The sequence below is a fragment of the Gymnodraco acuticeps genome, unplaced genomic scaffold, assembly GCF_902827175.1.
Source record: "Gymnodraco acuticeps unplaced genomic scaffold, fGymAcu1.1, whole genome shotgun sequence".
NCBI classification, from domain to species: Eukaryota; Metazoa; Chordata; class Actinopteri; order Perciformes; family Bathydraconidae; genus Gymnodraco; species Gymnodraco acuticeps.
In genome coordinates, this window is record NW_022992032.1 from 1,518,056 (window position 1) to 1,530,267 (window position 12,212).

The following is a 12,212-nucleotide window of genomic DNA, read 5'->3' on the forward strand; positions in this document are numbered from 1 at the left end:
GAAATCCAAACTTAGATTGAAATCCCTCTGGTGTTAGATGGAGAGATTACACTTCCTGATTAGATCTGCCATCATTAGAGTACAGGCCTATCTCAAGGGCTCCAATTAAACTGCAATTTACACCACCGTCAGGCTAACACCATTCAGACTGCAGAGGCTGCTGCTGTGTCTGAAAGGAGGAGGAACATAACAGGAGCAAGGAGAGAGAGAGAGATTAAGGCAGTGGTTCTCAAAGTGGGGGGCGCGCCCCCCCAGGGGGGCACCGAGGCATGACAGGGGGGGCGCGAGAGACCAGGAGGAAAAATGGTTATTTAGAAAATAATATGATGCAGTACAGTACTATTACGTCTGGGTCTCTGTGTTTCATTAAAGCTCGGCTCTGTGTGTGTGTGGAACAAGCCATTTTGTGTGCGTGCGAGAGAGAGAGAGCGCACCGGTACCGGAGATCGTTGTTGTTAGCTTCTGGTGCTAGCGAGGTACGCTAACGGATATACAAAGTGGAGGAGAGTCCTCTCCTGTCATACTGAGAGGCTCAGTGAGCTAAAGGACTCTCAGTGTTATCTCAGTGGGTCTCAAACGTTTTGGTCACCATTAATGTAAACAATTATTTCCGAGGCACACATTTATATGATCATTATAGTTATAAAAAAATAAGAGAATAAATGAAAAACAGGTATGAAATACTATATGACATTAAAAAAATAATAAAGTTTAAAAGGGGAGTGATTTGTAAAATATCCATAAAGAAATAGTAAATCTGTTTACAGTTCTGTTTCATATGGGTGTTGAGAGATGTATCCATAGATCTCTTCATTTTGCTCTCAAAGTGCACCAGATTGATGCTTTTAACTTCAATATTTAAAAATCTTGCCCCCGGACCCCCCTATGTGAGGTCCACACACCACCTATAAAAATAGCACTTTACCCCTGCTTACACCTATATGCCAAGCTGATATCGAGCCTTCATTGTAACAGTCACGGGTACATTGTGTGTGTGGGGAGTGTTGCAGTAGAGAATTCCACAGTAGCGACGGGTATATTAATGGGAAACCCTAAATGTTTGAGCACCCTCTATGAAACGTCAAGCTACCCCACAGCACCCCCAAAATAAATCTTTGGCGCCGCCACTGAGCCTGACTATTTGTGTGGGGGTGCCCGACTTTTTTTTTTCTCCAAAGGGGGGGCCTGACAGAAAAAGTTTGAGAACCACTGGATTAAGGGAACATTCAGGGTCAGAAGGTAGACAGAAAGAGGGATTCAGAATAATGGATTAAATATGTCTGTAACGTGCTCTGCATCATGGGATATTCAAAACCCCCAGCATCCAACAGTTGTGTGTGAAGACCTTTGTGTTTGAGCCCTTTCTAATTCTTGAACATGAAGTGACATGTGTATTCACCATTATGAGGGTGAAGCAAAAAGAAAGTCGTGAAATATGTCCTCATGAATTTATTTTGTTTTGTGTGTAGCCCCTTGCTCACATGCTCCTGGGCGATAAATGCCTATTTCTTAAATCAAAGTAAGCATGTTACATTTAGAATGCCCACTGTTAGAGCCAGTAATTTGATTTGATAAGAAAGGCCACCTAATTGTGACGTCTGTAGTCAACGCACTATAAAGGACTACAATTCCCACGGCGCCTGGGCTAACGCCACAGTGATGGGCAACCTGTTGAGAGACGCCGTCGAGGAACAGTTTTTAACCGTACTCAATCGTACACGTACATGATACAAACCGTACAAGTACCCTTTAAGTTGTGAAGTTATAAGCATTATCAAGAAAGAAAGAATACCTAAGTTGTGTTGTTTTATTTGAGTTTTGCCTATTTCTTTTGAATATTGTAAAGGCCTATTTTTCTTTGTTGCATGTGCAAAAGTTTGTTATTTTATTTTGAGCAAATACATCGCAACATCTTCTAAACCATCGGAGGCCAAGCAACACTTCAAACTGTGAGTAATTTAAGGAGAGAAACGAGTTAGAACTGTCTGTTTAAGGCGATGGTGGCTTGGTGGAAAAACAAGGAAGGAAGCCACGACATTGTTAAAAACTCTCGTGACGGACAAATCCGTGTGGAATTAAATGGTTGCCACCATATTATTATAATGAATGAAATACTTTTGGAAATGAATGGATACGAGCGGATGTGAATCGTGAGTTTACAAATCACGGACTTCATAGTGAACAAGGAAGGACCGCATTGACTTTCTGGATTGTGACAACGTGGATTTCTGTGGAAAAAGGCTTGTGCCGCATGTTGTGGATGTTGCAATACAGTATAATCTAATGCTGGAAGTGGAATAAATTCGCTTATGAATAAAGTGTGGAACGTAACTCAAGGAGCGCATCTTGAAAAGCGCTTTAATAAGTTTGTCTATCTGGCTTACTGCCGCGGATCCAAGCCGCACACTAACAAAGCGCAACATTACAATAAGGACAGCTGTTTACAAGTGGATGTTTAATGACAATAAAGCATAACAATGGCTGAAAAGGAAAATGTGGAAACGAATGAAAGTCCTATGGACCCAAACGTGAATGAACGTGAAGTGCCCGTGGAAAATGCTGACGTCAGACCAAAAAGAACAATAAGACCTACAGAAAAGGCTTTAGAAGATAAGCTGGCGCAGTTAATTAAAAAAAGGAGAACGAAATTGGGTCAAGTCTCAAGGAAAAAAAATGAGATTGATTCACTCATGATTGATTATGGGAGTATCATTGAGATGCAAGGTTGTCGTGGGGTTTTTCAAATACTCTCCAAAGAGTTTTCAAACTCACATTATTCAGTGCAAGAAATGCTGTCGGAGCAAGAACAAGAAAGTGATCATGTTGACTGGTATCTCCCAAAAATTGCATATTTCAATGAGTTTCAAGATGTGATGAAGAAATGGTTAGCTAGAGCTGCCTCCTTTGAGCATGTGCCTCCTTTTGACCATGGCTCATATACTGCACATACGTCAAGTCCACATAAAGCAATATCAGTGGGCATGATAAGCAAAAAATGTAAAAGTAGTGGCAGCAATAAATCTTCAACAGCTTCATCAGTAAGAAGAAAGGCAGAGGCAGAAAGAGCTGCGCTCAGATCACGCGCTGCTGCCTTATCACAGAAACACTCACTTGAAAAACAAGAAGCTGACCTGGAAGCAATGAAAGCCAATATCAGAGCTAAAATGGAAAAGCTTGAGCTTCAAACTGATATTGATGCTGCAACAGCCACAATTAAAACATTGGAAGCTTCTGAGGATGATGACTCTGATCCTGACGCTTGTGTGGGAGAGGAGCAGTATGACACGGGTCAGCCAGATGAAAATGATGATTTCCAGGATGAAGAGAACCAAGGAAAACCGGTGGAGAAGGATAATAAAAAGAGTTTCATATACTCAAATTCAATGAACTCAAATCATGCAGCCCCTAGTGGTCATGGCCAAGTATTACAACCAGGGCCCACAACAAGGACAGCAGCATCAGCACAGCAGCATCACTCCACCCAAGTCAGACAAAGCTCTCGTACAGAAAGCAATGACTTTATTCAAGTAATGCAGCGGCAAAACGAAATCACTGAAATGCTAATGAAGGAGCAACGCTTAACATTACTCCCATCCAGAGAAATACCCATCTTTAAAGGAGATCCATTACAGTACCTTTCATTCATCAGAATGTTCGAGCATACAATAGAAGATAAAACTGACAATTACAAAGACAGGCTGTTCTTTCTAGAGCAGTATACAGAAGGCCAAGCTAAAGACTTGGTCAAAAGTTGCCAATACATGGATTCTAAAAAGGGCTTTTTGGAAGCCAAAAGACTGCTCCAAGAGAACTATGGACATCAACTCTTAATTGCAGCAGCTTGTTTGGACAAAATGTTGAACTGGAATGCCATCAAGAGTGAAGATAGAAAAGCACTGCATTCTTATGCTATCTTTCTTCGTGGATGTTGCAACACAATGGAAGATGTTGAGTTTTTGGATGAAATAAATAGCACAGCAAACATGAGAAATGTGATCATGAAACTCCCATTTAAACTTAGGGAAAAGTGGAGATCAACTGCATATGCATATTATGAACACAATAAGACAAGAGCAAAGTTTCCAATATTGGTCGACTTCATTGAAAAGCATGCACGCATTGTATCAGACCCCATGTTTGGAGACATACAGGATGTCATGCCAAAAAGGGATATTAAAGTGTACAAGTCACCCAGCAATAAGCCTGCTCATGGTTATAAGGGAAGTAGTTTTGTTACTGTGACAAGCCCAGGAGTTAATGAAGAGCAAAAACCTTTCCAAAACATCAAAACAGACCATAAAGGCATTACTGTTCAGAAGCGCTGTGTATTTTGTGCAGGAGAACACACCTCTGAAACATGTAAGATGAACAAAACATCTCACAATGAAAAAATCGACTGCTTAAAAGCACAAAGAATTTGCTTTGGCTGTCTAACGAAAGGACATCTAAGCAAAGACTGTCAGAAAAGACTGAAATGTGAAGTTTGTTCAATGAAACATCCAACAATATTGCACAGCTACAAGAAAAGGATTGAACAAAAAGACAACTCTGATAAATACACCCAAGCAGCTTCTGTAAGCAGTGCATTAGTCTCTTTAAATGGCAGAAACCACACTGGGGCCGGTGGTCAACAAACCCTACCAATTATCCCAGTTCAAATCGAGTTGTCAAACTCGAACCAGACTGTGCAGACTTACACATTTAAGGATCAGGGAAGCACTGCAAGTTTCTGTACTGAAGCCCTTCAACAAGATTTGCATGCCAAAGCCAAGAGAACAAAAATCCTCTTAAAAACAATGGGTCAGGAGAAAGTGATTGACACTTCCTTTGTCAAAGGTCTTGAAGTGAGTTGCATGGAAGGCAATGATTTTTATCAGCTGCCTAAAGTCTACACACAAGAGGAAATTCCTGCTGGAAAAGAGCACATTCCCACTCAAGAGACCATAAATAAATGGAAATATCTAAGAGAAATTAAGTTGCCTGAATTGGATTGTGAAATCGGGTTGCTTATACTGTAGGAACAAATGCACCAAAGCTAATGGAGCCGTGGAAAATAATAAACAGTCAAAATGGAGGACCCTTTGCTGTTAAGACAGTCCTAGGTTGGGTTGTGAATGGACTGAATCAGGAAACCACTGAATCTGAGAATACTTCATGTGCTGTTGTTAATCGGATATCAGTGACAGATTTAGGTGAGCTGCTGGTGCAGCAATACAATCATGACTTTCCAGAGAAAGGTTGTGATGAGAAGAAAGAGATGTCAGTTGAAGACAAGCAATTTTTAAAGATCATGTCAGATTCAGCTCAAATCAAAGATGGACATTATCAGCTTGAACTTCCATTCAAACAGAAGAATATCATGATGCCATACAATCGCAAACTTGCAGAGCAGAGAGCAGAATCATTTACAAGGAAATTCAAAAGGAACAAAGTTTTCCATGATAAATATAAAACATTCTTGGAGGCTGTGATAGCAAAAGGTCACGCTCAGCCACTGCCCCAAGAGCAGCTCAAACCTGAGAGTGGAAAGGTGTGGTACATACCACATCATGGGGTTCATCACCCAAAGAAGGGCAAGATTCGTGTAGTGTTCGATTGTTCCGCATCTTATCAAGGATATTCATTAAATGACAAGCTTATTCAGGGTCCCAATCTTACCAACACGCTACTTGGTGTGCTCATTTGATTCAGACAAGAACAGATAGCTTTCATGGCTGATGTCGAGGGGATGTACCATCAGGTCAAGGTGGCTCCTGCCAATCAAGATTATCTTCGCTTTCTTTGGTGGCTAGGAAGAGATGTCAGTTTACCTTAGTGCTGGGGGGAAACGATTATTTTGAAAACGATTAATCGGGCGATTATTTGATCAATTAGTCGACTAATCTAACGATTATTTTTCTGTTGTTCAATTCATAAAAAACGTAATGTAAAAAAAACGTAATGTAAAATATTCTTTTTTCACGATACTGTGTCTCAGGGCATCTTAATATTTAAGAACCTATTAATGTGTTATACCAGATTAACGGAAATAATCTCAGCTAACTGACGATACAAACCATGTTTACCAAAACAAAACACAAGTCTCATAAGAAGCATCTAAATGACCCCTGAGCGAAAAATGCTAACGGACATTGGCACAGAACTCAAGATAAAAGTACCCTTATTACTTATAGTAGCTGCATATACAATATATCCGATTAAAACTGAGACTCCACAGATTATGTAGGTATATAGTATCATCACTGAGTGATCCGGACTCGCGACAGGGGAAGCAAATACAGTCATCACAACACGTACCTTCATAGAGCTTCTCGGGAGATCGTCTCACCACCGTAATCTGATCAAAAGACGTGTTCAATGGAAATAAAATGAGAAAAAACGCGGCTGAATCGGTTAATCCATAGGTTTTTAACGTCTATGTATAAAAAAATGATTGAATTTATAATCCATAATTCCATTTTATGTAAAAATCGGAGAGCAAATGCTAGCTGCTAATGGTAGCCACCACAGCTAGCTGCTGCTTCTGCTAGGCTATGCAGCAGTCTCAGTGAGATATAAATATATACATATCTTTGCGTTTTGGACTAACTTTAAAATATTCCCATGCTTTTGAAGACCTAGGGCGAGATGTTTTCGTTTGGGGGCTTCGTGCGCAATCCTGTGAAGAGGAGGTGGTAGCCGTTTCAGTCTCCATTGTGTTTGAAGTGCGATTGCAAACTGCTTGTTGCTTTGGGTGACCCACGTGTGTGTAGCGACGCGTCGACGTCGTCGACGCGTCGCTACAGCACTAGTTTACCTCTTGCCGAGTACAGGATGACAGTACATCTATTTGGTGCCACTTCATCAGCAAGTTGTGCAACCTATGCTCTCACTAAAACCGCTGAAGACAACAAAGATGATTTCTCTGCAGAAGCTGTTGACACTGTCGGAAGAAATGTCTATGTTGATGACTGCTTAAAATCTGTCGCTTCTGCTGATCAAGCTGTGAAGTTATGTGAAGAACACAAGGATCTTTGTGCAAAGGGAGGATTTAATCTGACAGTAAAACTGTGCTGGCATCCATTCTAAAGAGTGAAAAACCCAAAGAGGTAAAAAACCTGGACTTAGAGACCCAAGACAATCTTCCAATAGAAAGAGCCCTAGGGATACAGTGGCATGCGGAGGAAGATGTTTTCAAGTTTCAAGTCTGCTTAAAATCTCAACCAGCCGCAAGGAGAGGCATCCTTTCAACAGTCTGCTCTGTGTATGAACCACTTGGATTTCTTTCACCATTTATCTTCACTGCAAAGCATGTCCTACAAGAGTTGTGCAAACTCAATTGTGGGTGGGACGAAGAAATCCCGGAGGCTCTCAAGAAACAGTGGCAAAGATGGCTCATGGGATTAAAGCAGATAGAAAGCTTCAAGATTGAACGATGTATCAAACCAAAGAATTATGGACAAATTAAATCTGCACAATTGCACAATTTCAGTGATGCAAGCGAGATTGGATACGGTGTTGTCACCTACCTTAAGATGACAAATGAAGATGAAGACGTTCACATATCCTTCATGTCAGGAAAGTCACGTGTCGTGCCTCTGAAAAAAGACACTGTCCCAAGATTGGAGCTCACAGCAGCAGTACTGGCAGTACGCATGGACAAGATGATCAGAACCGAGCTCCAAATCCCATTATGCAACTCAGTCTTCTGGACTGACAGTACATCTGTTCTGAGATACATCATGAATGAAACGCTAAGGTTTCAGACATTTGTAGCCAACAGAATAAGTCTGATCAGAGAAGCAACAACAACATCACAGTGGAAATACATCAACACTAAACTGAATCCAGCAGATGATGCATCTCGGGGATTGGCAGCAGAATCGTTCTTGAAATGTGAGACTTGGATAAATGGTCCATTGTTTCTGAAAGAACCTAAAGACAAATGGCCTGAGTTTCCGGACGCACTTAAAATGGTCAATGACAGCAATCCTGATGATCCAGAGGTGAAGAAGGACAAATTCAACGTGAACCCAACCATTGCAACTGACCTAAATGGCACAAGCAAGCTAGTGCATCACTACTCTGATTGGAGGAAACTGAAAAGAGCAGTTGCATGGTTCCTTCAAGTAAAACATCTCTTGCTGCTTTCAAGTAAGAAGAGGAAGGAAGTTACTTCTACTCAAGCAAAAGAACCAAATCGAATAAAGCTGATTGAGAAGGAGATGAGAGTGTTTAAAGACTCTATGAGAGGTCTCACACTCTCTAAGGATAACTTGGATAAGGCTGAAGCAGCATTGTTGTGTTTCTGTCAAAAACAGTCTTTTCCAGAGGAAGTGGAAACTTTAAAAAGGGGAAAACCTATCAAAGGAAGTAGCACACTGTATAAATTGGATCCAGTGTACGAGAATGAACTAATAAAGGTTGGAAGAAGGCTACATAAAATGGCAATGCCTGAGGAAGCAAAGCACCCAACCATTCTTGGAGAACACCACCATGTCTCTAAAACCATACTTCGCGAGATATTCATCAACAAGTTGGTCACAGTGGAAGGAATCATATGTTATCCAGGTTAAGACAAATATACTGGATACCATGTGCCAATGCATTAGCCAGAAAAATAATATCTGAATGTACCGTGTGCAGACGCATGCATGGAAATGCAGGAGAACAAAAAATGTCAGATCTGCCAAAAGACAGAATTACACCAGACCTACCACCATTCACATATGTTGGAGTGGATTACTTTGGCCCACTGGAAGTGAAAAGAGGACGAAGCATTGTGAAACGATATGGAGTTATCTTTACCTGTCTAACAACCAGAGCGGTGCACTTGGAAGTAGCTCATTCGTTAGATACAGATTCATGCATTAATGCCTGCAGACATTTCATCAGCAGAAGAGGACAAGTATTGGAGATGAGGTCAGACAATGGGACTAATTTCGTTGCCACTGAAAGAGAGCTGAAGGAATCTATAAAAGAGTGGAATCTGAGCAAAATAGAATAAGCCCTCCAGCAAAAGGATGTGAAATGGACCTTCAATCCTCCTTACGGAGCACATCATGGCGGAGTATGGGAAAGACTAATCCGGTTGTAAAGAAAATTCTGCTATCCATCACAAAGCAACAAACACTTGATGATGAAAGCCTTTCAACAGTTCTGCGTGAAGTTGAAGGAATACCCAACAGCCGATCAATAACTACAGTGTCAAATGATCCAAATGACTTGGAACCTCTCACACCAAACCATTTGCTGCAGCTCAAGGTCAAACCTTCGTTGCCCCCAGGCTTATTCCATCAGCAAGATACATACTCAAGATGCCGCTGGCGACAAGTGCAGTACATAGCTAATTTATTTTGGACCAGATGGATCAAAGAATATCTACCACTTTTGCAAGAAAGACAGCAATGGAATCGCATTAAAAGGAACTTCATACCTGGAGACATCGTATTAATCATGGATTCAAATGCACCTCGTGGATCCTGGTTAATGGCAAGAGTTATGGAGACGCGTCCTGGATCTGGAGGACTGATTCGGAGTGTTCTTCTTAAGACAAAAACCAACACGCTGGAAAGACCAATAAGCAAAATATGCCTACTGGTGCCTGCCTTAGAATAAGGAAATAACTGAAGATGGATAATTAAGACACCCTGTCTATCTCAAATAGAATATGAAGACTGACTTTGTCTGGCTCTTTTTGAATTTTTGTTTATTGTTATTAAAGATGCCCATAACAATAGGGGCCGGTATGTTAGAGTCAGTAATTTGATTTGATAAGAAAGGCCACCTAATTGTGACGTCTGTAGTCAACGCACTATAAAGGACTACAATTCCCACGGCGCCTGGGCTAACGCCACAGTGATGGGCAACCTGTTGAGAGACGCCGTCGAGGAACAGTTTTTAACCGTACTCAATCGTACACGTACATACAAACCGTACAAGTAGGCCTACCCTTTAAGTTGTGAAGTTATAAGCATTATCAAGAAAGAAAGAATACCTAAGTTGTGTTGTTTATTTTATTTGAGTTTTGCCTATTTCTTATGAATATTGTAAAGGCCTATTTTTCTTTGTTGCATGTGCAAAAGTTTGTTATTTTATTTTGAGCAAATACATCGCAACATCTGCTAAACCATCGGAGGCCAAGCAACACTTCAAACTGTGAGTAATTTAAGGAGAGAAACGAGTTAGAACTGTCTGTTTAAGGCGTCTCGTGGCTTGGTGGAAAAACAAGGAAGGAAGCCACGACACCCACCCTGAGGGATTTAGGTAAATCATTAAAATATCAGCAAGTGGCTTGGCTTAAAGTTGCATCTCTCACTGAACACAGAGAAATAGAAACATTTCTTGTTGGGAATCTGATATTTCTGTAATTGGGGATAAACCACTGATGGCGACAGATTAGGGCCGCACGATATTGAAAAAAACTGACATTGCGATATTTTCTTCCCCTGCGATATATATTGCATTTTTTTTAACTATATTTAACCGGATGAAGGATTTTAGTCACGGACGTCTGGATCTTAACTGGTTGACTCATCATACCTTAAGTCATGATCCAACATGTCATGATAATGCATGTTGCTTACCCTTAAATAAGGGGGTTCATCTGTGAATGAAGACGAGAAGAACCTTTTTGTATCCAAAATAGTTCCAGATGGCAGATGTTGCTTTTCTTTTGGGAAGTAAATCTTCATTCTCGCCGGTATTGTCCTGCTGTGCCTCGCTAATTTTTTACCAGTGTTTTGATGGTCTGCAAACTAGCGGGGCGGGGCCTGCTGTGATCTGATCAAGAATGATTGTGATTGGTGGTTTGCTGTGCATGCAGAGCCTGCCTGTCACTCACTCAAGTACCCCTGACATGAGAGCCGCGCACATTTTCCTTTTCTAGCAAGCAGCAAAAATAATTGTAACATGACGTTGTTTGAATTAATTTACCTACTTAATATCGAACGTCCTAAAAAATAAAAATAAATAAAATCGCATGTCCCTGCGAGGGCAGGAGCAGGAGCAGGAGCAGGGCAGGGCAGGAGCAGGGCAGGGCAGGAGCAGGAGCAGGGCAGGGCAGGGCAGGAGCAGGGCAGGAGCAGGGCAGGAGCAGGGCAGGAGCAGGGCAGGAGCAGGCAGGAGCAGGGCAGGAGCAGGGCAGGAGCAGGAGCAGGAGCAGGGGCAGGAGAGGGGCAGGGCCGGAGGAGCAGAGGCAGGAGCAGGGCACAGGGCATGGCAGGGCAGGGGCAGGGAGCAGAGCAGGAGCAGGAGCAGTGCAGGAGCAGGGCAGGAGCAGGGCAGGAGCAGGGCAGGGCAGGAGCAGAGCAGGAGCAGGAGCAGGGCAGGGCAGGGCAGGAGCAGGGCAGGAGCAGGAGCAGGGCAGGAGGCAGGGCAGGATGCAGGGCAGGAGCAGGGCAGGGCAGGGCAGGGACAGGAGCAGGAGCAGGGCAGGCAGGGCAGGGCAGGAAGCAGGGCAGGAAGGCGAAGGGCAGGAGGAGCAGGGCAGGAGCAGGGCAGGAGCAGGGCAGGAAGGCGCAGGGCAAGGAGCAGGGGCAGGTCAGGGAGCAGGGGCGGAGCAGAGCAGGGCAGGGCAGGAGCAGGAGCAGGGCAGGAGCAGGGCAGGGCAGGAGCGGCAGGGCAGAGCAGGGCAGGAGCCAGGCGGAGCAGGATGCAGGGCAGGAGCAGGGCAGTGCAGGAGAGCAGGGGCAGGGCAGGAGGCAGGGCAGGGCAGGGCAGGGCAGGGCAGGGCAGGGCAGGCAGGAAGGGCAGGGCAGGGCAGGGCAGGGCCAGGGCAGGGCAGGGCAGGGCAGGGGCAGGAGCAAGGCAGGAGGCAAGGCAGGAGCAAGGAGGGCAAGGGGCAGGAGCAGGGGCAGGGCAGGGCAGGGCCAGGAGCAAGGCAGGAGCAAGGCAGGAGCAGGAGCAGGGCAGGAGCAGGGCAGGGCAGGGCAGGAGCAGGGCAGGAGCAGGAGCAGGGCAGGGCAGGGCAGGAGCAGGGCAGGGCAGGGCAGGAGCAGGGCAGGGCGGGAGCAGGGCAGGAGCAGGAGCAGGGCAGGGCAGGGCAGGAGCAGGGCAGGGCAGGAGCTCAGGAGCAGGGGGGAGCAGGAGCAGAGCAGGAGCAGGCAGGGCAGGAGCAGGGCAGGAGCAGGCAGGCAGGAGCAGGGGCAGAGCAGGCAGGGCAGGAGCAGGGCAGGAGCAGGGCAGGGCAGGGCAGGGCAGGGCAGGGCAGGGCAGGGCAGGGCAGGGCAGGC

General features: G+C 44.2%; 1 protein-coding gene across 1 annotated transcript in view; it reads right to left on the minus strand.

Annotated features, from left to right (window-relative positions):
* Positions 1-12,212, minus strand: part of atp1a3a (ATPase Na+/K+ transporting subunit alpha 3a) — a 37,688-nt gene that overhangs the window by 17,945 nt on the left and 7,531 nt on the right. The window lies entirely within an intron of this gene.